The sequence below is a fragment of the Moschus berezovskii genome, chromosome 23 (assembly GCF_049115385.1).
Source record: "Moschus berezovskii isolate FMDL1 chromosome 23, NW_MosBer_1.0, whole genome shotgun sequence".
NCBI lineage: Eukaryota > Metazoa > Chordata > Mammalia > Artiodactyla > Moschidae > Moschus > Moschus berezovskii.
Genome location: NC_142482.1, coordinates 42,497,804 through 42,523,893, shown reverse-complemented (window position 1 = coordinate 42,523,893; position 26,090 = coordinate 42,497,804). Strand labels below are relative to the sequence as shown.

Below are 26,090 nucleotides of genomic sequence, written 5' to 3'. Positions count from 1 at the left end.
AAAAAAACACACAGCCTGTTACTCCTCCCTTTTGGAACTGTCCTTCCAGCGCTCTTCTGGAAGTCGGGGGGCAGGGCCAGCTCCGATGTCCGGTGCGCTACACCCTGGACTTTCTTGGATTTAACATTTCCTCAGTCAAAGCCACTCTTCTTTCTATTAGGAAGCGGGGAGCGGGTGGTGAAGGGTAACCCAGTGGGAATAAGTGGTGAAGACACTTGCCGAGCCTTTTTCCTTCCTACTTTCTTTTTCTTTCTTGTTCCTCGTGCTCCTCTCCTCTTTTCCTAAAGCCTCTTTGATGTGAAACGCAGTACAGGTGTCCCTATGTGGTCTTTTCTCCGTTTTTGCCGTGGGAGATCGAAACCAGAAAATGCTTGATTGTGGATGTTCCAGTGATCGCCTTTGAAGGGTCCTTCGGACTCCCACAAGAGGTCGGCTGGCCCCACGGGGTAAGAAGCAGCAAGGCTGAGGGAGCTTTTCCTAGCGCTTGTGAGCCGCCAAAGCCTGAAGAGTTTGGGTGTGGTTCAAGTGCCGGAAGATCAGTCGTCAAAAAGGTTTCGAGCCAGCCAGGAGTCGAACCTAGAATCTTCTGATCCGTAGTCAGACGCGTTATCCATTGCGCCACTGGCCCCCTGCGGCCAGGAGGCTTAAGCCTGTCTATTTCAATGAGGCCTCCGAAGTCGCCGGTTCTGCTATGAAGATAGAAATAACCCCGAAACTGATGACTCCCACCGATTCACTTCATTTAGGGTCGGTGTACGTACTACAACGGTGTTTTCCATGTCTACATTTTGGATTACAGGCCAATCTAACCCTTAGGACATTCCATACATGATAGAAAGAAGTCACTCCTTGAAAGCAAGTTTTCTGCTGTGAGTGCTCTTGGTTAATTTCTGTTATCTGTTAATCTGGCGTGCTTCCACCTCCCTCATCTATTCTGTACTTCTCTGGGGCCCTGATGATGTGTCTGCGGATGGTTACTGACTGCCCTGTATTCTCTTTAACTCAGTGTTGTAAAATAAAGTACATTTCTTTGGTTTGAAAGTGCATTTGGCCGTAAGAATCACATTCTTCTCCTCTTACCGTTAAGAGTAATTAATACTGATGCTTTTGAACTGTGGTGCTGGAGAAGACTCTTGAGAGTCCCTTGGACTGCAAGGAGATCCAACCAGTCCATTCTAAAGGAGATCAGTCCTGGGTGTTCACTGGAAGGACTGATGCTAAAGCTGAAACTCCAATACCTTGGCCACCTCATGCGACGAGTTGACTCACTGGAAAAGACTCTGATGCTGGGAAGGATTGGGGGCGGGAGGAGAAGGGGACGACAGAGAATGAGATGGCTGGATGGCATCACCGACTCGATGGACATGAGTTTGAGTGAAGTCCGGGAGTTGGTGATGGACAGGGAGGCCTGGCCGTGCTGTGATTCATGGGGTCGCAAAGAGTCGGACACGACCGAGCGACTGAACTGAACTGAACTCAAGAGGGAGAATCATGGCCAAATTCTATGATAAATCATGCATCAGATAAAAGCATGCAGAAGTCAATGGTAAAGGCAAAAAGAGGCAAGAAGGCAGGAAAGGTATACTCAAAGGTGCAAAAATCACATCAGGCAGAGACTGCTGGAATTCAGGAAATGATTTAATACCACATACAATTTAAACAGACAGACATGCTCTCTTTAGACACTGTGGTTATATGTTTCTTTTCGTTTTCAAGTTGGGCATAAGGAACACCTCAAAATATACAACTGCCTTGAGAGAAGGATTTTGGATGTTGAGAGAGACACGACAGAGTAGTGTTCTTGATGGCACAAACTTGGAATCCAGAATGCAACGCTTTCTCACCCCCAGCATTGCCATCTGCTGCCTAACTGGCCTTTGCCATAAAAGACCAGGTGTACAGAAGCTAACAGAAATGTGAAGATTCGTGCAGAAAGCTTTGGGGAAGTTTTATCTGAAGGAGTGATGATGGAGGGCAAGTTGCGAGGTTGGGGAGATAGTAACTAGGAACAGAGGTGAAACAAATAATATATTCACAAATCTCTGGGAAATAAGAGGACAGGGTGGTGGGGGAGAGGGGGGCAGTGAAGTGAGAAATGAAGCTGGAGACATAGGAGAGGCCATGGAGAGGATTTGAGGCCATAAGCTTAAGGGTCATGTCATAAAATAGGTCTCAGATGTTCAGGTGGTAGGCGACCCTTTCAGAAACACCGCTTCCTGCCTTTCATCCATTTGTCCTCTCAAAGTTCACAGAATCTGAGATCTAGTCTGAGCAAAAGTCAGCTAAAATTCCCCCAAATATTGGAGAAAACTCCCAGGCATTCAAACCACGCAGCCCCCTTTAGACCGCGACGGGCAACAGCGGTGGTCCCCGTAGACAGCCCGGCCGACTCCCTCAGTTGGAATTTCAGGGATCTGCCACCCCCGGGTGCTGAGCTCCACCAGCGCAGAGGCAATGGGAGTTCAGACATCGAGGGATCACTTCCCTGAAGTTTTGCAGTCTGTACTCAGGTGTCAAGGGAAATAACCAACAAGCAGTCTATACCCAGAACTGAAGAAGAAGTGTGAATCAAGCCAAACTAAGGACGATAGTCCCGTGTGAGTGTCTCTCACTAATTCTGAAGAACGGCTCCGGAGAATATGGTTTTCAGCAGTTTTATACCTTGTCTGTTTATATAGATTGATTATATATATTTATATAGGTTGATTATAGGCTTTGCAGCCAAAGATGGAGAAGCTCTACACAGCCAGCGAAAACAAGATCGGGAGCTGACTGTGGCTCAGATCATGAACTCCTTATTGCAATTTTCAGACTTGAAAAAGAACTGCAGAAAGGCAGAATGGTTGTCTGAGGAGGCCTTACAAATAGCTGAGAAAAGAAGAGAAGTGAAAGGCGAAGGAGGAAAGGAAAGATATACCCACTTGAATGCAGAGCTCCAAAGAATAGCAAGGAGAGGTAAAAAAGCCTTCCTCAGTGATCAGTGCAAAGAAATAGAGGGAAACAATAGAATGGGAAAGACTAGAGATCACATCAAGAAAATTAGAGATACCAAGGGAACATTTCATGCAAAGATGGGCACAATAAAGGACAGAAATGGTATGGACCTAACAGAAGCAGACGATATTAAGAAGAGGTGGCAAGACTACACAGAAGAACTATACAAAAAAAGATCTTCAGGAGCCAGATAACCACAATGGTGTGATCACTCACCTAGAACCAGACATCCCGGAATGGGAAGTCAAGTGGGGCTTAGGAAGCATCACTATGGACAAAGCTAGTGGAGGCGATGGAATTCCAGTTGAGCTATTTCAAATCCTGAAAGATGATGCTGTGAAAGTGCTGCACCCAATAGGCCAGCAAATGTGGAAATCTCAGCAGAGGCCCCAGGACTGGAAAAGGTCAGTTTTCATTCCCGTCCCAATGAAAGGCAATGCCAAAGAATATTCAAACTACCACACAATTGCACTCATCTCACATGTTAGCAACGTAATGCTCAAAATTCTCCAAGCCAGGCTTCAACAGGACGTGAACTGTGAACTTCCAGATGTTCAAGCTGGATTTAGAAAAGGCAGAGGAACCAGAGATCAAATTGTCAACATCTGTTGGATCATCAAAAAAGCAAGATAATTCTAGAAAAACATCTACTTCTGCTTTGTTGACTACGCCAAAGCCTTGGACTGTGTGGATCACAAGAAACTGTGGAAAATTCTTCAAGAGGTGGGAATACCAGACCACCTCACCTGCCCCCTGAGAAACTGTATGCAGGTCAAGAAGCAACAGTTAGAACTGGACATGGGACAACAGAGTGGTTCCAAATTGGGAAAAGAGTACTGTCAAGGCTGTATATTGTCACCCTGCTTATTTAAGATATACACAGAGTACATCATGCGAAATGCTGGGCTGGATGAAGCACAAGCTGGAATCAAGATTGCGGGAGGAAATATCAATAACCTCAGATATGCAGATGACACCACCCTCATGGCAGAAAGCGAAGAAGAACTAAAGAGCCTCTTGATGAAAGTGAAAGAGGAGAGTGAAAACGTTGGCTTAAAGCTCAATATTCAAAAAAGTAAGATCATGGCATCTGGTCCCATCACTTCATGGCAAATAGATGGGAAACAATGGAAACAGTGAGAAGGGGCTCACTCTCACTGTTTTGGGGGTCTCCAAAATCACTGCAGGTGGGTTGTTGACTGCAGCCATGAAATGAAAAGATGCTTGCTCCTTGGAAGAAAAGCAATGACCAGCGTAGACAGCATATTTAAAAGCAGAGACATTACTTTGCTGACAAAGGTCCGTCTAGTCAAAGCTACAGTGTTTCCAATAGTCATGTATGGATGTGAGAGGTGGACCATAAAGAAAGCTGGGCACCAAAGAACTGATGCTTGGGAACTGTGGTGTTGGAGAAGACTCTTGAGAGAGAGAGTCCCCTGGGCCGCAAGAAGTTCCAGCCAGTCTATCCTAAAGGAAATCAGTCCTGAACACTCATTGGAAGGACTGATGCTGAAGCTCCAATATTTTGGCCACCTGATGTGAAGAACTGGCTCATTGGAAAAAGAACCTGATGCTGGGTAAGACTGAAGGCAGGAGGCGAAGGGGATGATGACAGAGGATGAGGTGGTTGGATGGCATCAGCGACTCGATGGACATGACTTTGGGCAAGCTCCAGGAGTTGGTGATGGACAGAGAAGCCTGGCGTGCTGCAGTTCATGGGGTGGCAAAGAGTTGGACTCGACTGAGCAAGTGAACTGAACTGATTCCTTGTCAGAACAAAAAACATCAAAAGTGAAATGGCACATTCCTTAAAGGTTTCAAAAAAAGAAAAAGGGCAGATCAGCCAATACACATCGGATCAGTCTGGTCCGGGCACCTGGGAAATACTACTAGCGTTCACCTCTCAGGGAGAATGGCATTTAAGTTTTACCTTTAAAACAGACTTTTTAACCTTTTATTAGGCACGAACATATGTAAGCCAGGATGACTTTCCCATACCTCAACATGTGACCATTTCTTTCAGAACCATCAAGCAGAAATACAAATTTTATTTTCTTGGGTTCCAAAATCACTGTGGATGATGACTGCAGCCACAAAACTAAAAGACACTTGCTCCATGGAAGAAAAGCTATGAGATACCTAGACAGCGGATTAAAAGGCAGAGACAGCATTTGGCCAACGAAGATCCCTCTCTCTGGTCAACGCTATGGTTTTTCCAGCAGCCTTTTAGGGATGAGAGAGTTGGACCATAAAGAGGGCTGAGCGTGGAACTGTCGATGCTTTGGAACTGTGGTGCTGGAGAAGCCTCTTGAAGGTCCCTTGGACTGCAAGGAGATCAAACCAATCAATGCTAAAGGAAATCAACCTTGAATATTCTTTGGAAGGACTGATCCTGAAGCAAGCTCAAATGTTTGGCCACCTGATGTGAAGAGCTGACTCACTGGAAAAGAACCTGACGCTGGGAAAGACTGCGGGCAGGAGGAGAAAGGGGAGACAGAAGATGATCTGGTTGGATGGCATCATCGACACAGCGGACATGCATCTGAGCAAACTCTGGGAGATAGTGAAGGATAGGGAAACCTGGCGTGCCGCAATCCGTGGGGTCCCAAAGAGTGGGACACGACAGCGACTGAACAGCAGCAACAACGGAAATACCGTCTGCGGTACTTTATGTGTTTTTTAAGTTGAAAAAAAAAAAAAAGAAAAAAAAATCTGTGCCTAAAACACACGCGCCACCCACTCAATATACCATTAAAACATTTCCCCCATCCTCTCTCCGGAGAAGGCAATGGCAAGCCACTCCAGTACTCTTGCCTAGAAAATCCCATGGATGGAGGCGCCTGGTAGGCTGCAGTCCATGGGATCGCTATGAGTCGGACATGACTGAGCGACCTCACTTTCACACATTGGAGAAGGAAATGGCAACCCACTCCAGTGTTCTTGCCTGGAGAATCCCAGGGACAGGGGAGCCTGGTAGGCTGCCGTCTATGGGGTCGCACAGAGTCGGACACGACTGAAGTGACTTAGCACCAGCAGCATCCTCTCTCACTTCTGAGAAATCCCTCACACGGCCCGGCAAATCCGGAGTGCGCTGTTCATGGTCCTGACTCCAGGAATAGTTCTGGTTTCCCGGGGGCGACGCGGACCTTCTCCGCCTGCCGGTCGTGCGCTCCGTTTGATCTGGATGCCGAGTCCCCGAACCGTCCGAGAAGAGCCGCTGCTGGTCTAGATACCCTGCCTGCGAGGGTCCCCAGGCCCCGTTCCGTGTATGTCTGTCCCACAGCCTTGCCTCGAAGCACACACGCAGACAAACGCACCTCAACTCCATTCCTGTCTCAGCCGGGACTGTTCTGTGCCTAAATGGAACTTCTTTTGAACCCGGGGAAGCGACGGGTCTGTGCGACGGAAGGACAACCCGTGGCAGAATGTGACCAGCCCGCCCAGGCAAGCCTAGGTGGGTGGGTAATTGGGTCCCGCTGCAGATGACCGCGTGCTGCCTGCGCTCCCAGAAAAGGGGCGAGTCGGCGTCGACCGCGTGGTGGAAACATTTGAGCAGAGATTCGGATCCAGGCGGACTACGGAATAATTCCCTGAGGGTACCGGTGGGGATCCGCACGCGGACCCGGGGAATTAGGAGAAAAAGGGAAGGACAGTGAGATTAAGCAACGGTCTCCACCCGACTCAAGATCTCCGTGTAGTTTCTGGGGACAGGAAACTTCTGATTCATTGCTTCCATCCCCTCCTCCATTCCTTTCCACCTTCTGCACACACAGATTTTATGTCGGAGGTTTTTGAAAATATTTCTGGTAAGGGGGGGAAAAATTGCCAGAGATGGAAGACATCTGGAAACCTCCCCTTTTTCCCGTCTCTTGGTTTTAGCTTCTTGTTTGACTGATTGCATTCTTTCATTGATTCACTTGTACTGCTGTAGGCCTACCTCAGTTGCTTCGGGCCAGTTGCTTGCATTTCAAATCATTTGCCCATAGGCTACCAGTGAAAGCGAAAACCATAAAGCTTGGTGAAGAAAATGTAGCGAAATACTTGCATGCATTTGAGATGAGCGACTGTATGTTAGACAGGACAGAAGGAGCAGTAAGCGTTCAGGACATAATAAGCACTAAGCTACCCCGGTAGCTCACAAAAACGAACCCCTTTTTCCTCAAAATTGCACTAGGAGAGAACATTATAATTGACACATTGTAAAGCTGCTGGAGTCAGAGGAACGTTCAGAAATGTTAAAATGGAGGAAGTAGTTTAAAAGGCCGTAGGTGAGAGCACGGGTGCTCTGAGGTACGTTGGAATCGGGAACCTCGGACAGGGCAGCAAAATCCGAAGGAAATCTTTGCCCTTGTCTGTAAGATAGCAAAAGCCGGTGGGTCAGGCTGTTTCCGCCCGGTTTCGAACCGGGGACCTTTCGCGTGTAAGGCGAACGTGCTAACCGCTACACCACGGAAACGCCACGCCCGTGGGGGGCATTACAAGTCCCGTAAAACCGCAGACTCGGTTTCTTGGTTGCTCCCCACTTCCCACCCCGCCACGCTCCCAATGTAGTAATTGTGAATGTTTCTCTCTGGCAGGATGTTTTCACTCGCGGTGCCTTGCTTTCCGTCGTCTCAAAAACTTTTGCTAAAAGAATAATATCGAAACTGGATGGCTCATAACCACACCTAACTCAGTGGTGGGGGTGGTTTAGTCGCTAAGTCGTGTCCGACTCTTGCCACCGCATGGACTGTAGCCTGCCAGGCTCCTCTGTCCATGGGATTCTCCAGGCCGGACATCTGGAAACAACCCACTGGAGTAGGGATGTTCCCGACCCAGGGATCAAAGCTGGGTTTCCCGCATCACAGGCAGATTCTTTACCGCCTGAGCTAGAAGGGAGCAGAGTCCAAACACCTTGCCAAACATCAGGCAGGGTGTCCTCAGGTTCCAAGGGCATTTGATTACGGGCAACAAGCCGATACTGTCCCGTGCCTTTGATTCCCAGCTCTCGTCCTCGTCGTTGGAGCCAGAACACAACGCACAGAGTCCTGAAGACCACCGAACTTCCGAGAGGGCCAAGCTCGTCTGGAGGAGACTGCCGAGCGGGGTTGGGATGGCCTGTGCCCTCTTGACTCTCAGAAAGGAGTGCCCAAAGGAGTAGTGTTTGGCAATTCATGGGCCTGGACTTTGCGCCGGAATAAGTCGAGGTGGGAGTCATCGGTCAACTTATCATCCAGCGTCACTCACACTGCCCTGGAACGACTGTGCTTTGAGCGATCTGAATCTGTTCAACAGATGCCCACCTTGCCTCTCCTTTGTTTTTCTCTTCATTTTACCGGACCTGCCTCATTGTATTTTCCCTCTTCCCAGCACTTCCCCTCGAGGACCAGGAAGGCGCTCAGCAGCGAAACTGTCGTCTTTCATTAAATTCCATGTGAGAAATTCCTGATTTCTCTGCATCAGCTCTGCCTTGGCATCTTTCACAAATAGCAGCGCTGAAAGCTCCTGCGGAGAGACAATATTTCCCAACCATCAAGTCTGGGATTTAGGTTCCCATAATTTGAGTAGAAGTTTATTTTTAAGCCAGTAAGGAGTAGCCCCACAATGTACCCAATCCAGGCCCTACCAGATGTCCCGAAAAATTATGCAAGCAACTGGTTGCAAACGGTCCTTTGAGTTATGTGACTAGTGAACGCACAAAGGCTGTTCAGATCAAAATGTACTTTTTAAACAGTTGAAGTTCATAAACAAAGAATGCTTTAAAAAGTCAGTTGCCCGCACCTTAAAAAAATAAAAAAGAATTTTGGTGTATTTTGTCATTGACTATTTTTTATCCTCTTTTAGATATAACCTTAGTTCTCCTTCCAAAATTTCCAGTATCATCAAGGGTCCATTTCACATCGAAAAGAGGAAACAGTTATAACACAACTTGATTTACACTGCCGTAATTCATATTAGAATGTCTTTCCTCTTCTTTTAGTTCTTTTGATTTCATTTCATTCACTAAGGACAAATGAGTAAAAACAATGCTGGATTACCTAGTGATTCAGGAAGACAGCTGTAACATATGAAAACGCAGAACTTGAAAAGAGACCCACTGGACTAGACCAGTAAGTCTCCAGCCTTGCTTCGTGAAATATCCATGGAACAGTAGTGTAGAGTCTGAGATTGCAGAAATGCTGACTTTCAGGCCCCTGATGCAGACGCAGTCATTTAAAACCTTCATTATAATGGATCACACCAGGTCATTCATCAGTTCAGTTCAGTTTCGGTTCAGTCGCTCAGTCGTGTCCGACTCTCCGCGACCCCGTGAATCACAGCACGCCAGGCCTCCCTGTCCATCACCAACTCCCGGACTTCACTCAAACTCCTGTCCGCAGAGTCGGTGATGCCATCCAGCCATCTCATTCTCGGTCGTCCCCTTCTCCTCCCGCCCCCAACCCTTCCCAGCATCAGAGTCTTTTCCGGTGAGTCAACTCGTCGCATGAGGTGGCCAGAGTATTGCAGTTTCAGCTTTAGCATCAGTCCTTCCAATGAACACCCAGGATCGATCTCCCTTAGAATGGACTGGTTGGATCTCCTTGCGGTACAAGGGACTCTCAAGAGTCTTCTCCAACACCACAGTTCAAAAGCATCAATTCTTCGGCGATCAGCTTTCTTCACAGTCCAACTCTCACATCCATACATGACCACGGGAATAAACCATAGCCTTGACTAGACGGACCTTGGTTGGCAAAGTAATGTCTCTGATTTTTAATATCTTATCGAGGTTGGTCATAACTTTCCTTCCAAGGAGTAAGCGTCTTTTAGTTTCCTGGCTGCAATCAGCATCTGCAGTGATTTTGGAGCCCAAAAAAATAAAGTCTGACACTGTTTCCACTGTTTTTCCATCTATTTCCCATGAAGTGATGGGACCAGATGCCATGATCTTTGTTTTCTGAATGTCATTCATATGCTCATAAAATTTTGAGAAGCGCGACTGTAAGCACTACAAAAGTTGGTGCCAAATCGGGGTGGTGGGAGTTGGCGGGGAAGGGGGTGGCTCTGAAGGGGGGCATGACAATTCAATGATTCCATGAAGAAAAACAAATGTCTCCATTGCGGTACAAGTTCTAGGAGGCGAACATAAGTGAAGAGATCCCACAAAACCAAACTGGCAACTTCTGAGACCTGATCTAAAATGCGAAGGAAAGACCAAGGGGCAGCTGTAATTCTCATCTCAAGATGTCTGAGAACCGCCTTTTCACGGCTATCGGGAGAGCATTGGTAGTACTCCGAAGTAGTCCGGGGCTTGATGGGAGGTAAACAAATTCCGTTTTTTAACTTGTTTCGCTCTATTTAAAACAGTGCTGCCTGAGGCCCCGCTGGGATTTGAACCCAGGATCTCCTGTTTACTAGACAGGCGCTTTCACCAACTAAGCCACGGAGCCAGCTACAGTAGACCGTTCATTCCTAATATTATTTGAAGGAGTTTTCACTTTCCCGGCTCACCAATGCATTTCTCAAGAACTTTAGATCAACACTACAGTCTCAGGACTATTTCCTATTTCTCAAGATTTCCATCAAGTCTTTTACCTTCTCTCGTCCGCAATATGCACAGACGTTTACGTGCTGAGCCAAGACAAGAAAAACCTTCGGAACCTCTGAACCCTCGAACGATAGCCAAATCGTTTGACTTTTGCACCTTCCTATGTGAAGCCACTCAGTCGTGGACTCTTTGGGACCCCATGGACTGTAGCCTACCAGGCTTGTCCCTCCATGGGATTTTCCAGGCAAGAGTACTGGAGTGGGTGGCCGTTTCCTCCTCCAGGGTTTCTTCCCAACTCAGGGATCCTTCCTATGGGAGATACTAATACTTCTCCCTTTCGAATCTGTAAAAGGAAAACAGTGGTGCTTATCAGTCTTGAAACAATAACATGAAATGGAGCGCTTGAAAGGACTTCACCGTATCTTTTGCTACGCTCACTGTCAAAGGGCAGTATCTGACAAGAGAGGAGTGTGCCTGTTCATATTTATTTGAGAGCAATGTGGACAGTAAAGGCAAGCAAAAGGGAAAAGGAAGGTAAGAATTCAGCAAATGTAAGCATGTAAGAATGATGTTTTTGACACAGAAATACAGACAATTAAAACTTTGGTAGACATGTCTTACATTAAAACTGTCATCAAGTTCTTGACTTCTCTGAGTTCCTGAAATAGACATTTAATGCATAAATATCAGAGAATAGTCCTCTCCTCTGAGCACGAGGCAGTATGCAGTGATGCTTCAGAGCTCAAACTCTGATGTCAGACTCCATTGATTCTTTGTTACAAATCTGTCATTATCCTTGTGACTTTGAGAAAATGTAAAACCTCAATTTATCATTTTTATTTACTCAAACTCTTTGAAGAGTGCTGGCAGGTAGTGTAGATTATTTCTAGCCTCAATCTATAAGACTGCTACAAGTGTTCTAAATCTAGGCCGCATAAACAATATTGCTTCCACAGGTGCTAGTGAATAGTGTCAGGAAGCTGCCAGTATCTCTTGCAATAACAGACTTTTGTTTTGTGTCCTTTTTTTTTTTTTTTTCCCAACAACTGTAGCTTCTCCAGTACTTCTGTAAAGGTAGGTCACATTTTCCATTTACTTCTATTTGAAGACCTCCTTCATTGCAATCACATCTGCATACTGCTATAGGATTTAAATTTTTCTGCCCAATGTGATTCACCTCTCCTATTGTACTTGATCGAGTATTTTGTGAATCAATGGGAAAACTAAGTTAAGTTAGGAACCACCTGCTGTTAAGCACATCAAAGGCACTTGAGTGCACACACACAAGTAAGAAGTAAAATAAAAACCACAAAAAAACAAACCCACCCAACATTAAAGTAACCTTTGGTCTCCCAGTTCAAAAAAGAAGGGGTGAGTAATATTGTCTGGGCAAAGGATGATCTCTGTGATGACCCCACGAAAGAACAGTGAACTGGCCATTGTTCTGTCTGAAAATCTTGGATTTTGTCATGGGAACACAGGGCAAGATGGTCTTGCCCTTTATAATGGGCAAGATGTCACAAAGAGCAGTGGTTAAGATGTTTATTGACACAAATGGAATTATTTTAGGGCCAAGCTAGGAAAGAAAACATTTCATGTGTTACTTGAAACTTTGTGAGAGAAACTCACCAAGCTTCAAGTTCAACATACACCATACAGCTCCATTTCAGATGTCTTTTATAGGCTGAAGACGGATGTCATTGGTCTGGTTTGCATTTCAGTGTGGGAATGGGACTCTGGGAGAATAATCTGTAGCATGTACCATCTTGCACAGATCACCATGTAAATATCTCTGCATGTCCTTCATCAAAGAAGACACCAATCACATTCCTTCAGCTTTTAAGAACTGCCTGTCATGGACCTACTGCCCACTGGGCATTTGTCTCAACTCTGATTTAAGTGGTGGGAAACAGACAGGTTTCCTATGGGACTTTTGAAAACTAAATTTTTACTTTGGAGTGTATTTAGAAAAGTTGCCAAAACAGTAGCGTTTCTTTGTACCCATTTCAGAGTTTCCTTTAATTCGCTTCTTAGGTTACCACGGTAACCTTTATTAAAGCGGAGAAACCAACACTGATACTTTAATAATAACTAAACTCATGTGTTTGTGTGTGTCACATCTGTTCTTACGCTAGTGTCTTCCCCCCCACCCCCGGGATCCCACATTGCATTCGACCTCCTCTGGTCTGTGATTGTTTCTTGGTGTGGATGAATTATTTTTATCTGGTATTTTTATGACTATCTTCCCGTCTAGGTTTGTCTGATAGTTTTCACATGAAGACCTGGGGCCACAGGTTTCTGGATGAGACCACAGAGATGAAGTACTTGTCCCATCACTTCCTATCAGATGTTACGTGATAGGAGGATAGCTTACCATTAGTGATGCCAACCTTGATCATTTTTAAGGTAGTGTGTGCCATTTTTCTCCCTTGTGAAGTTTCTTCCTATGTTTTCCCACTTCTTCCTGGCTATTTAGAAGCTAGTCAGTCAGGATGGCCCATGTTCCAGAAGGGAGAGATTAAAGCTCCATCTCCTGGTGGGTGGGTGGGGAATAGTTTCTTACCTTAGTTGGAATGCATCAGGAAGAAAAATACATCCCGTCTCCTGTATTCATTGATTTACTTATTTAATCACCGATTTATAACAGTATGGACTCATGAATACGTATTTTATACTTAGTTTGGATCTTTATCTCAAACTATAGTATTCGTTGTTCAAAGAGTTTCAGGTTTGGCCATTGATGGCTCTTTCCATCGCATAAAGAGACAGCTGACAAAACTGTTTCTTTCCTGCTGTGTTTGTATCAATAGAGTTTTTTCACAGAGCATTTGAAAAATCTTGTTTCATCTTTTGCTGACCTAGTTAAGACCCAGATGTGGAAATGTAGAAAGTGTAGATGGTTTCATAGTCTATTTTTGGAGGAAAATAATCCAGTACGGTCAGTTTCTTTGCTGGACTCAGTTACCCTGTGGATCAAAATGTGCCAAAGCGACGCTCTGTGTCTTGCATGGTCAGTGACTGCTATCCTTTCCACCCATGAGGAAAGATGTAGGGTTCCAGTTAAAGTTCTCAGCGAGAGTTTCGTGTCCCAGCCATGAATTGGAATATACTGGTGACCCTAAAAGGGGTGAACCGTCACCTTCTGCGTGTAAGTGTAGAAAACGAAGGCCTCCACGAAGCCTGGCCCGTACGGGGATCGAACCCGCGACCTTGGCGTTATTAGCACCACGCTCTAACCAACTGAGCTAACCGGCCAGACGGCGGACTGCTGGGTCCTGTTGTGCTATTAAAAGAAAAGGAATCAATAGGGCCGCTCCAGGAGCTGGAAAAGGAACACAATGAACCCAAACGACCACAAACTAATATTCAAAGAAAGAAAAAATCGCATTCTTCCTCTCCCCCACCGTGGAATTAGGGGGAAACAAAGAGGAATTCTTAGTATTTGGCGTGAATGAGCTCTATTTCCTGAGGACTGAGGTAACCAATATTCTGGACTACCTACCTGAGAGCTAGGCCTGGCACCACAGGCACATTGATAGGGAGGCTCTTTGAATACTCGAGGAGACCAGGTAGCCCAGCACCAAACCAAAGCCATTAAAGAATAGATGGAGAAGTTTGCAAATAAGTATCCAGCAAAGTAGGAGGAACAGGAAGAGTATGTATGATTGCAGAGTGGACTCATTCTTTCGTCTCTCGACAGGAATCGAGCACCCATGACGGTCAGACCGCGGTGCGCACGTTAAACAAGGATGGGAGACCCTGAGGCGAGACCTCGGCATGAGTGGCTGCGGTTCAAGAGCAGCGTTTGTTACAGGGCAGCACCTGTGATCTGCGCTAGGACTGATCCTCGGAAGAGATAACAGTGTTACTCCCCGGGGTTTGGAGTCAAGAAAGGCAGGGAGTGCCCCCTCACAGGATGGGCTTTATGCCTCTGTTTCCACACTCCTGCCCATCCCTCCCCTCACCCCACTCGTCTTCACTTTCCCTCCCCGGCCCAGCTTCCCAGAGGCACTCGGGTCACTTGACTTGCAAATTTCTGGTCCTGGCGCGGGTTGAACCTACCAGTGACCATGGGACTGTTGGCAGTGCTAAGGCAGGCTAAGTGGGCCCCCGTGAGAGTGGGTCCAATCTCTCAGAACTTGGAGGTGTCCTCAGCAGGAAGGCTTGATCAGAACCCTAAATCCCTAGGGCTGGAAGCTGATAATGCCCAAGAGGGACGTTTGATGATGGAATAAGATGGTGAGTGAAAAAGAGGGAAAACTAAAAGACCGACAGAGAAAGACAAGGATGAAGGGACAAGAAGAGCAGTAGAGACAGTGAGGAAGAGCCTAAGAGACAGAAACTGAGCCTCAGGGAGAGAGCACGACTGAGAAGATAGCGAAGGACAGGGAAAGTCTGAAGAGCGAGAACAGAGGCAGAGAGAGAGAAAGAAAGCGACTAAAGGGCCGCAGAGACCGGAAATGAGAGAGAGAAATAGAGCGATGGAGTAAGGAAGGAGAGAGCAAGCAAGAGGGGAGGAAAGTGGAAAGACACTGAATGGGAGACGAGGGCAGAGACAGAGACGCGGAGAAAGAAAGAGAACCAGACTAGACACGGAGAGACGGAAATGAAGATACTCGGAGAAGCAGGAGCAGATCGAGAGACAAGCAGAGACAGAGACAGTCTACGCTGCACGAGGGTCCAGTGAGAGCAACAGTGAGAAGCAGAGGCAGGTCAGCGTCTGAAGTCCAGAGACAGTCATGCAGCAAGGCAGCCAGGCCGGGAGCTGAACAGAATTTGAGGCTGAGGCTGATTTGCAGGGAGAGGAGATGAGCATAAAGAGCCATGTTTATTTGACATTTGATGTTTAAAATAATGATACTCACAATGAGGTGTCAGAAGGGAACAGCTACCCACTCCAGTATTCTTTTTTTGTGTGTGTGTATGTGTACACATTTAGTTTTATTGTAACAAAGCAACTTGTACACTTTTAACATTTAAAACTGAGCATCATCTTTCCTTTCCAGTGAAACAAAAAGAAAAATTTAAAAATAAACAGGAACAAAATTACAATAGAGAATGTCAATTGCAAATAAGATCCTACAGGTTCTGCTGATTCTCCCATCGAGTGGCAGGGCTCAAGTCATCATTAGGAGAGAATTTTATTTTAAAAGTGTCATCTTAAACTGCAAGGATATCCATTAAACATCACAATTAAACATGCCAAAGGAGAAGCCATGTTGTCAAAATGCCCATTTAACCCACCCAAACATCTCAAACTCTCCCTTTGCTGACCTTCTATAACCCCATTTTTTTTCCTTTTTTTAAACGAGAGAAAGTAGACAGATATATGCTGGTAAATGGATACACAGTGTAATCTCTGAGCCCAATATACAGAGAAAGGAGGAAAAAACCTAGAATTCTATGCACTACTACACAGGGGCCTAGCACCCTCCAGCTTCCAGCAGAGCTAAGGGAGCAGAAGGTTTTTCTTTTTTTTCCCACAGAGCATGGTGGTGTTGATTTCATAGTTTTTGTTGAGATAGGAAGGGATAAAAATGAATTTGGGACAGAAAGGGGTAGAGCTTCTTTTCCCACTGAATTCTGCTCAAGGTATTTCCCCCCACAAATAAGTTGTGAACCATGGTATAAAGGAGAAAAGAGACCTCAAAAACAGGGCAACTGAGCACAAGAGGAGGAAAAAAAAAAAGACTGCAACTTGCTCCCAGCGACTGGAGAAAATTAAAAAAGGTTGGAATCCATCAGTGTTCCATTAGTCATCTTCTTCTTCATCTTCCTCTCCTTCCTCCCCCTTGTCATCATCTTCATCTTCATCCTCATCCCCTTCTTCATCAATATCTTCCAATCCTTCTTCTTCTTCATCATCATCATCTTACTCTTCTCCTTCCCCTTCCTCATCATCCATGTCAGGAACCAAGTATTACTGTAATGGATTTGGCCAAATATCATCTTTGATGACCTCTCCTAACTCATCTGCACCTGCATCAGAATGATCAGTAAACCAGGTGAAGAAGCTTTCTGGTTCCTCAGGCTGTCTCTTCCTGTTGGCTTTATTCTGTGTTTGACTTGATTGTTTCGTCAAATCCTTTCCAGACTTCCATTTGATTTCAGTGGACTTTGAAGATGGATCACCACTCTCATTCAGATGAAATTCTTTGGAGAGAATTTTATTTTTGAAGTAAGGGTTTTCATCAAAATAAAAATCTATTCTGTAACCTGATTTAATGTCTTCAAATTGTGTCACTTCAACTCTTGTCAAATAATGCAGCACCTCTTCATCCTCCTCCCCAAGCAGTGCAGACACTTGTGGATGGTTAACAAATGTTGTTACCCAAAAATTTGGGATTTTGGCGATCAATTCTGACCTCTTCTGAAAAAATGGTTGGCAGAGTTTGTTATATTTCTGTTCTACTTTCAAAATCTCCTCACTGGCTTGTTCATTAAGTCTGTCTATTTCATTTTGTACTTTATCAATATGTTCAATTGCTTCTTGCTGTTCTTTTTCCTCCTTCGGCAAGTTTGAAGAAGCAGATGCCTCGTCTGGCCTGGAGGCAGAAGTCGGCCTGGCTTTCTTCAGTTTCTTCGCCTGGGGTGGAAGAGAAGACTTGTGTTTGGGGGCCATGCTGGGAAAAAAAAAAGCCAAGAATCCGCCAGGGGAAGAGAGAGGAACTGCGAGAGAAGTGAGGCTGTCCCAGGTGACAGAGGTTTAAAGCCACTCCACTTTCTTGTCTGGAGAATTCCATGGCCAAGGAGCCTGGCCAGCTACAGTCCATGGGGTCTCTAAGAGTCAGACACAGCTTTGTGACTGAACAACAATAGCACACTGAGAGTAATCACTTATATTTAGATAACTCTTCCTCTGTAAGAAAGCACTTTTAGTCAGGAGTGAGGATATTTTCAGACACAAGATAGTTTTATGCAGGACAGTTGCTAAATGTGAATTCCTGGGAATTTCCTCTTTCAAAACAAACTGCTTTCTCTTGTTCAATAAATGTAAACATGCAGGACTGAGGTGGTCATACAGGAGTTGGTGAGGGCGTGGCACCATCTAACCTGCCTCTCCTTTGCCAGCCCAAGCCAGGTCTGCAGCTGCTGAGAGATTTTCTGTGGAGAAGTGGGGAGAATTTGGCAAGTTCAGACTCCAGCACTAGTAGATAGGAGGGATATGCAAATTAGTATGCAAATGATAAGGCAAATCACCCAGAGCTTTTTCTTTCTTACCTGAATTCCCCATCCCTCAATTTGTGAGGTGACATCGTTTTCTTTGTTAGGTATCAGGACAATGCTTGTCTGGGTTTGGAAGAATTCTCCCTCTCTGACTTTTTGGGCGAGTCTGAGAGGGATGGGTCTTAATTCTTCTTTGAATGTTTGGTGGAATTCACTAGTGAAGCTATCTGGTCCTACACATTTGTTAGTTGAGAGGTTTCTGACTACTGATCAATCTCTTTCCTAGTGATAGGGCTTTTCAGATTTTCTCTTTCATTATGAGTCAGTCCTGGTAGATTGTATGTTTCTGAGAATGTATTTTCTCTGTTGTCCAATTTGTTGATGTATTATTTAGTTTAAAGCAGGTAGAGCAATCTGAATCTTTGTATTAACTTTGTGTGAAAGGTTTCTTTGCCAGTTTGCCAGTCAGCTTAGTTGGTTAGAGCACAGTGGTAACAACACCAAGGATGTGGGTTCAGTCCCCATATGGGCCACTGCAAGCCTTTTGTTACTTACTTACTGAATAATTTTGTTGCAGTCATCTAAGAAATTGGAGATAACCTCACAGACACCAAATTGGGAATAAATGTTGACTTCATTTGTTCTTCAGCAGTGACAATACCTTCCTTCCCCTCCCCTGCCCTCAGCAAACACAGTCCCAGAAAAAAATGAAATTTAATCATTTCAGATTTGACAGAGGGGCATTTTCACCACTCACTGCTTGAAATACAAAGCCTACGTTCATTTAAGGAGGGAGTAGTGCTGGTAGGGCACCATCCCTTTGAAAGAGCTGAGGACTGATGTTTTCTGGGAAGGGGCTTAAGGGCAAACTTTCAGAGGGTCAGTGGATTGACATATTCTGTGGAAGCATGGTTCTTCTGGAGAGACTCTTGTTGTTTGGTTGGCACTCAAAGGGATGTTTACTGAAGTGAGTGCACCCTGGCTGGCTCATTTCAGAAAGCAGGGTTGACAGTGATTGGTTGTGCAAATGTTCACAAAATGATTATCATGGATAGATCAACTGGTTTACATTCAGGTCTGGTGGCTACTTGTTGCCACTGCTACAGAACAGTCTTAAGTTTGTGATTAGTATGTGTTCTCAACATTTTACTTTGGCATAAAGCAAACATTATTTGTTTAAATATACAAGTAACGTATAATAAACATGTTTGCCAGTGTTAGGAAATAGATGATAGTGAAAGTTGCCTAGTCATATCTGACTCTTTGTGATTCTATGAAATTATCCAGACCAGAATACTGGAGTAGGTAGTCTTTCCCTTCTCCAGGGGATCTTCCCAACCAGGGATCAAACCCAGGTCTCCCACATTACAGGCAGATTCCTCACCAACTGAGCTATCAGGGAAGCAAAAGGTATTAAAGAAATGAAAGGGGTCAAAAGGCACACATTTCTAGTAATAAAAAAAATTATGGAGATCCAAGGTACACTGTGGTAGTATAGTTATTAATAACAATATTATATTGAATATTTGGAAGTCCTAAAAGTTTTCATCACAAGAAAAAAAATTGTAACATATGTGGTGATAGATATTAACTAGACTTACTGTGTTTCGTTGGTTTTTTCCAAGAAACATTAAAAGGGTTTTTCTTTTTTAAACTTGGTCTCTAATCTCCTGTAAAATTATTCATAGTCGTCCAGGGACTAGCAAGTCTAATTAGTGGGAGGAGAAGGGGACGACAGAGAATGAGATGGCTGGATGGCATCACCGACTCTATGGACAGGAGTTTGAGTGAATTCTAGGAGTTGGTGATGGACAGGGAGGCCTGGCGTGCTGTGATTCATGGGGTCGCGGAGAGTCGGACACGACTGAGCAACTGAACTGAACTGAACTGAACTGAACTGAACTGAACTGAACTGAACTGAATATCGCTTAGGTAGTTACTGGGGCCCACCACCGGGATGGCCGAGTGGTTAAGGCGTTGGACTTAAGATCCAATGGACATGTGTCTGCGTGGGTTCGAACCCCACTCCCGGTAGAACTACTTTTGTTGCTAACTCATGTCCCACGCTTTTGCGACCACATGGACTGTAGCCCTCCAGGCTCCTCTGTCCACTGGACTTGCCCAAGTAAGAATTCTGGAGTGGGTTGCCATTTCCTTTTCCATGGTATCTTTCTCACCCAGGGATCAAATTACTTTAGCATGTATCTTACCCGGAAATGACAGTTTTTGTGCAAAATTGGACAACAGTCCAGCATATAGTTGCCTCTGAACTCTTTATCCAATCTGACAAGCTTTGTCTATAATGGGTGAATTTAGCTAATTTAGATATGATGTAAATGATATATTTGTATTTCAAAAATCCACTATCTTATTGTTTTCTATGTATTTTTCCCCCTTTGTTCCTTTCTTTTATCTCTTTCTTCCTGTCTTTGAAATATGTGAGCATTTTACATGATTTGATTATATGTAGAGCATTGCCTTATTGTTTGTATGTCTTAACAAATCATTAGTGGTTTCCCTAGGATTTTCTATATACAGGTACAACTAATCAAAATCTACCTTCAAATTATATTATGCGATTTACTGTACCATGTAAAGTGAAAGTGAAGTCGCTCAGTCGTGTCCGACTCTTTGCGACCCTGTGAACTGTAGCCAACCAGGCTCCTCCGTCCGTGGGATTCTCCACGCAAGAGTACTGGAGTGGGTTGCCATTGTAAGAAGCTTGCAATAATATACTTTTTCCTATATTGTGTATCATTGCTGCCACAGATTTTGCTTTCATGTATGCTATAGCTGTACAGTATGTCACTACTAATTTTGTTTAATATAGTCAGTCATTTTGAGAGTGATTAAAATTGGGAAAAATATTCCTTGTATGTACCTCTATTGTATCCATTTCTGTGGATATTCATTACTTTGTATTTCCTCTTTCTGAGCCCAGCTTATAACATTTCCTATTTTACAGGTCTGATAGAAACGCACTACAGTTTTTGTTTGTCAGGAAAGACTTTTATTTCTTATTCAGTTCTGGAAAATATTTTTTGCTCGGTAGAGAATTCCGGGTTTACAGATTTTACAAAATTAGCCTCTGATCACTTTCAAATGTTATCCTATTATCTTCTGGCATACCTAATCTGATGAAAAGTCTACTGTTTTGGATACATAGCTAACTAGCTAGATATAGCGTGGAATTCTCTGACCTTGGAACTGAGATTTGATGTACAGGTTTCCTCCACTGTCAGAAAGTAGTTCAGTTCAGTTCAGCTGTTCAGTCGTGTCCGACTCTTTGCGACCCCATGGACTGCAGCACGCCAGGCTTCCCTGTCCTTCACCAACTCCCAGAGGTTGCTCAAACTCATGTCTATCGAGTTGGTGATGCCATCCAAAAACAGAGTGGAAATGTTCCTATGAAACATTTCACAAGTTGAATTGGCGTGAAGAAGTGATTACCTTAGCACCCCTCTTGCATACAGATGCACAAAATAAGTGGAAATAAAGCACAGATGCTTATAGACACAGTTTAAAGCTGTGGTGCCTTGACGCCGAGATGCTGAATTGTAGTTCTGGGGGAGGAGCTTGGCAGTTCCACCTTTGCTGCTCCTGATGAGCTCAGCCTCTACAATGGCTCCCTGTAAAACAGGTACTAATGCAGGTCTTTCCTAAAAATGAAGTGGCAGCAAAGTGAACTTTTGAAAAGCGAGGAATACCTGTATTTCATTATCTTGGGAAAATACTTAGTCATTAACCCTCCCAATATTTTTTCTGCTCTTTTTTCTCTTTCTTTTCGCCTTCTGAGATTCTGATTACAAATATATTAATCAATAACTCTTAAGTGCTCTTTTTTTCCCCTTGATGTTTCAACTTGGGTAGTTTCTAGGCCTTCCTTCAAGTTTATCATTTCTTTTTTCAGTTTCTATCAGTTCAGTTCAGTTCAGTCGCTCAGTCATGTCCGACTCTTTGCGACCCCATGAACCGCAGCACGCCAGGCCTCCCTGTCCATCACCAGCTCCAAGAGTCCACCTAAACCCATGTCCATTGAGTCGGTGATACCATCCAACCATCTCATCCTCTGTCGTCCCCTTCTCCTCCTGCCCTCAATCTTTCCCAGCATCAAGGTCTTTTCCAGTGAGTCAGCTCTTCACATCAGGTGGCCAAAGTACTGGAGTTTCAGCTTCATCATTAGCCCTTCCAATGAACACCCAGGACTGATCTCCTTTAGGATGGACTGGTTGGATCTCCTTGCAGTCCAAGGGACTCTCAAGAGTCTTCTCCAACACCACAGTTCAAAAGCATCAATTCTTCGGTGATCAGCTTTCTTCACAGTCCAACTCTCACATCTATACATGACCACGGGAAAAACCATAGCCTTGACTAGACAGACCTCTGTTGGCAAAGTAATGTCTCTGCTTTTTAATATGCTGTCTAGGTTGGTCATAACTTTCCTTCCCAGGAGTAAGCATCTTTTAATTTCATGGCTGAAATCACCATCTGCAGTGATTTTGGAGCCCAGAAAAATAAAGTCTGACACGGTTTCCACTGTTTTCCCATCTATTTGCCATGAAGTGATGGGACCGGATGTCATGATCTTAGTTTTCTGAATGTTGAGCTTTAAGCCAACATTTTTACTCTCCTCTTTCATCACGAGGCTCCTTAGTTCTTCATTTTCTGCCATAAGGGTGGTGTCTTCTGCATATCTGAGGTTATTGATATTTTTCCTGGCAATCTTGATTCCAGCTTGTGCTTCCCTCAGCCCAGCATTTCTCATGATGTACTCTACATATAAGTTAAATAAGCAGGGTGTGACAATATGCAGCCTTGACGTATTCCTTTTCCTATTTGGAACCAGTCTGTTGTTCCATGTCCAGTTCTCACTGTTGCTTCCTGACCTGCATACAGATTTCTCAAGAGGTAGGTCAGGTGGTCTGGTATTCCCATCTCTTTAAGAATTTCCACAGTTTATTGTGATCCACACAGTCAAAGGCTTTGGCGTAGTCAATAAAACAGAAATAGATGTTTTTCTGGAACTCTTTTGCTTTCTCGATGATCCAGCTGATGTTGGCAATTTGATCTCAGTTCTATGGAGTCTACTAATTAGTCTATTGAAGGCATCCTATGTCTCTTACTATGTGTCTGTGTTTGAATTTAGCATATTTATTTGACTTTTAGTTTCCAACCATCTATTGAAATGTACCATCTTTTTCTGTGTTGGGATAACAAAAGGACCTACTATGTTCCATTGGCATCTGAAAAGGGAGTAGTCTAAAGGGACTAATCTTGTAACGTGTGGGATCTGATGCTATCTCCAGAAAAATAATGTCAGCATTGAATTAAACTGTAGAACACTCAGCTAGTGTTGCAGAATTACTTGGTGGTGGTGGGGTACTTCCACATATTTACTGGCCATATGTATCTGAAGTAAAGTGTTCTGTGTAAGTAGTGAAGAAGACATACAGGAGGAAAAACAGTTTTGTTTTGTTTTTTTTCTAATTCACTTCTCAGCTCCAAATTCAGCCTTTTAGACTGTTTTTTGAAAAGCAGTCTAAATAAATATTTAAATATTTTTAAATATTTATTTTATTGTCGGCAGAGGGTTCAGGAGAGACACAGTAGGAATAAAAGTTTTGCTTTCTGGTTCTAGGAGTTCCTGCAGCCATCAGCATCTTTGGTGTCCAACTCCATTCTTTTGACTTTCACAATAGTAGAAAAAAGATATTGAGTGTTCATTGATCCATTCACAAAAATTTATTGACCATCATGTGTGGTAAATATTCCAGGATGCAAAAAAGAATTAAGACTGGTTGTGGGGATTATACAAAGAACAACAGTGGTTTCCAGTAACTGCTGGAGCACTCATTGCAAACTCTCAAATGGTAACATTATAAATTAAGGCCAAAATATCCAAAGATTGCAAAGCAGAGAGACTTTGATCCAGGCAGACTGCAGAATAATTCCCTGAGAGTACTGATGGGGGTACAAACTCTGACAAGGGGAATCTAGGAGAAATAAAAAGACTGTGAGGTCAAACAATGATCTCCACCAGACACAAGATCTCCATGTAGTTTCTGGGAACAGGAAACTTCTGATTCACTGCTTCCATCTCCTCCTCCATTCCTTTCCACCTTCTCCACATACAAATTTTATATTGAAGGTTTTTGAAATTATTTCTGGGTAGGAAAAGAAATGGAAGACCTATGGAAACATCCCCTTTTGCTTTTCATTTGTTGGTTTTAGCTTCTTGTTTGATTGCATTCATTCAATAATTCATTTGTAATTGTGATAGGCATACCTCAATTGCTTACAGGCCAGTTGCTTGCATTTCAAGTCATTGCCAATAGGCCAAGAGTGAAAGTGAAAACAATAAAGCCTGTTGAAGAAAATGTAGCAAAATACTTCCATGCCTTTGAGATGAGCAACTATATGTTAGGCAGGACTAAGCTACACTGTACCTTACAAAAACGGAACCCCTTTTTCCTCAGAAGTCCACTAAGAGAGAAAAATACTAGCCACAGACTGGAAAGAGATACTCCAGATAAAATTCACACATGTGCATTTGTTGGAGTTGGAGTCAGAGGAAGCTAAAGAAATGTTAAAATGCAGTAAGTACTTTAAAAGGCTGTAGTTGTGAGCATACATCGGAAAATCTTTGTTTTGAAGTCGTGAACCTTCATGAGGGCAATAGACTACAAAGGAAAGTTTTGTACTTGTCAGTAAGGTGACAAAAACCAGAAGAGTGAGCTGTTCCTGCCCAGTTTTGATCCAGGGATCTTTCGCGTGTAAAGCAAATGTGCTGACCACTACACCACAGAAACACCACCCTAAGCTTAGGTGTTCAAGTCTAATAAAATGGTACTCTAGTTTCCTTGGTTGCAACCCCCCCAATCTAATAATTTTGAATATTTCTCTTGTAGAATATTTTTACTCACAGTGCTTTGCTTTCCATCCTTTTAAAAGCTTTGTTAAAATACTAAAAAATAAAAGGGAAAAATCCACCCAGCATTAATATAATCTGAATTATTCAAGTTCAAAAAAGAAGGAGTGATTAATATTGCCTGAGAAAAAAAGGAGTGATTAATATTGCCTGAGAAAAGTATGAGCTCTGTGAAGACTCCACAGGAAAACATTGTACCGGCCATTGTTCTGTCTGAAAAACTTGGATTTTATAAAGGGACCACTGTGTGATAGATAACCTCAGTTTTACTAGGCAAGGTATAACAAAGAGAAGTGTTTAAGATGTTTATTAACACAAATGGAAGTATTTTAGGGTCAAGCCAGGAAAGAAAACGTTTCAGGTGTGGTTTGAAACTTTGTGAGAAAAGCCCACTGAGCTTCAAGTTCAACATAAACCATAAAGCTCCATTTCAGATGTATTTTATAGGTTGAAGATGAATGTTATTGGTCTGGTTTGCATTTCAGTATGGGAATGGACTCTGGGAGAATATTCTGCAGGACAAGAATACACCATCTTGCACATATTACCACGTAAACATCTCTGCATGTCCCTCATCAAAAGAAGACATCAATCACATTCCTTCAGCTTTTACCAACTACCTATCATAGACCTACTCTCAACGAGGCATTTGTGTTGATGCTGATTTAAGTGGTGGCAAAAAGACATGCTTTCTATGAGAATTTTGAAAATTAAATTTTTGTTTTGAAGTGATTTTCGAAAAGTTGCAAAGACAACAGAATTTCCTTATACCCATTACCTAGTTTCTTTTAATATTAGCTTCTTACATTACCATTTGTACCTTTGTTAAAACTAAGAAACCAGTGTTGATATTCTACTAATAACTAAACAGACAGGGACCTTCCCTGGTGGCTCAGAGGTTAAGGCGTCTGCCCCCAATGTGGGAGACCCGGGCTCGATCCCTGAGTCAAGAAGATCCCCTGGAGAAGGAAACGGTAACCCACTTTTTTGGGGCTCCAAAATCACTGCAGATGCTGATTGCAGCCATGAAATTAAAAGACGCTTGCTCCTTGGAAGGAAAGTTATGACCAACCTTGATAATATATGGAAAAGCAGAGACATTACTTTGCCAGCCAAGGTCGGTCTAGTCAAGGCTATGGTTTTTCCCGTGGTCATGTATGGATGTGAGAGTTGGACTGTGAAGAAAGCTGATCACCGAAGAATTGATGCTTTTGAACTGTGGTGTTGGAGAAGACTCTTGAGAGTCCCTTGGACTGCAAGGAGATCCAACCAGTCCATTCTAAAGGAGATCAGTCCTGGGTGTTCATTGGAAGGACTGATGCTAAAGCTGAAACGCCAATACTTTGGCCACCTCATGCGACAAGTTGACTCACTGGAAAAGAGTCTGATGCTGGGAGGGATTGGGGGTGGGAGGAGACGGGGACGACAGAGAATGAGATGGCTGGATGGCATCACCGACTCTGTGGACATGAGTTTGAGTGAACTCCTGGAGTT

At 43.9% G+C, this 26,090-nt stretch overlaps 5 non-coding genes and 1 pseudogene across 5 annotated transcripts; 1 reads left to right on the top strand and 5 right to left on the bottom strand.

Moving 5' to 3' along the window:
- Positions 1 to 555: 555 nt before the first annotated feature.
- TRNAR-ACG (transfer RNA arginine (anticodon ACG)) lies at positions 556 to 628 on the bottom strand. The gene has a single exon. It is a non-coding gene; the product is annotated as a tRNA-Arg (tRNA).
- Positions 629 to 7,377: 6,749 nt separating this feature from the next.
- On the bottom strand, positions 7,378 to 7,450 carry TRNAV-UAC (transfer RNA valine (anticodon UAC)). The gene has a single exon. It is a non-coding gene; the product is annotated as a tRNA-Val (tRNA).
- A 2,879-nt stretch (positions 7,451 to 10,329) lies between these two features.
- Positions 10,330 to 10,403, bottom strand: TRNAT-AGU (transfer RNA threonine (anticodon AGU)). Its single transcript has one exon. It is a non-coding gene; the product is annotated as a tRNA-Thr (tRNA).
- A 3,279-nt stretch (positions 10,404 to 13,682) lies between these two features.
- On the bottom strand, positions 13,683 to 13,756 carry TRNAI-AAU (transfer RNA isoleucine (anticodon AAU)). Its single transcript has one exon. It is a non-coding gene; the product is annotated as a tRNA-Ile (tRNA).
- Positions 13,757 to 15,849: 2,093 nt separating this feature from the next.
- LOC129543703 (protein SET-like) lies at positions 15,850 to 17,123 on the bottom strand (annotated as a pseudogene).
- A 2,496-nt stretch (positions 17,124 to 19,619) lies between these two features.
- TRNAL-UAA (transfer RNA leucine (anticodon UAA)) lies at positions 19,620 to 19,702 on the top strand. Its single transcript has one exon. It is a non-coding gene; the product is annotated as a tRNA-Leu (tRNA).
- Positions 19,703 to 26,090: the final 6,388 nt, after the last annotated feature.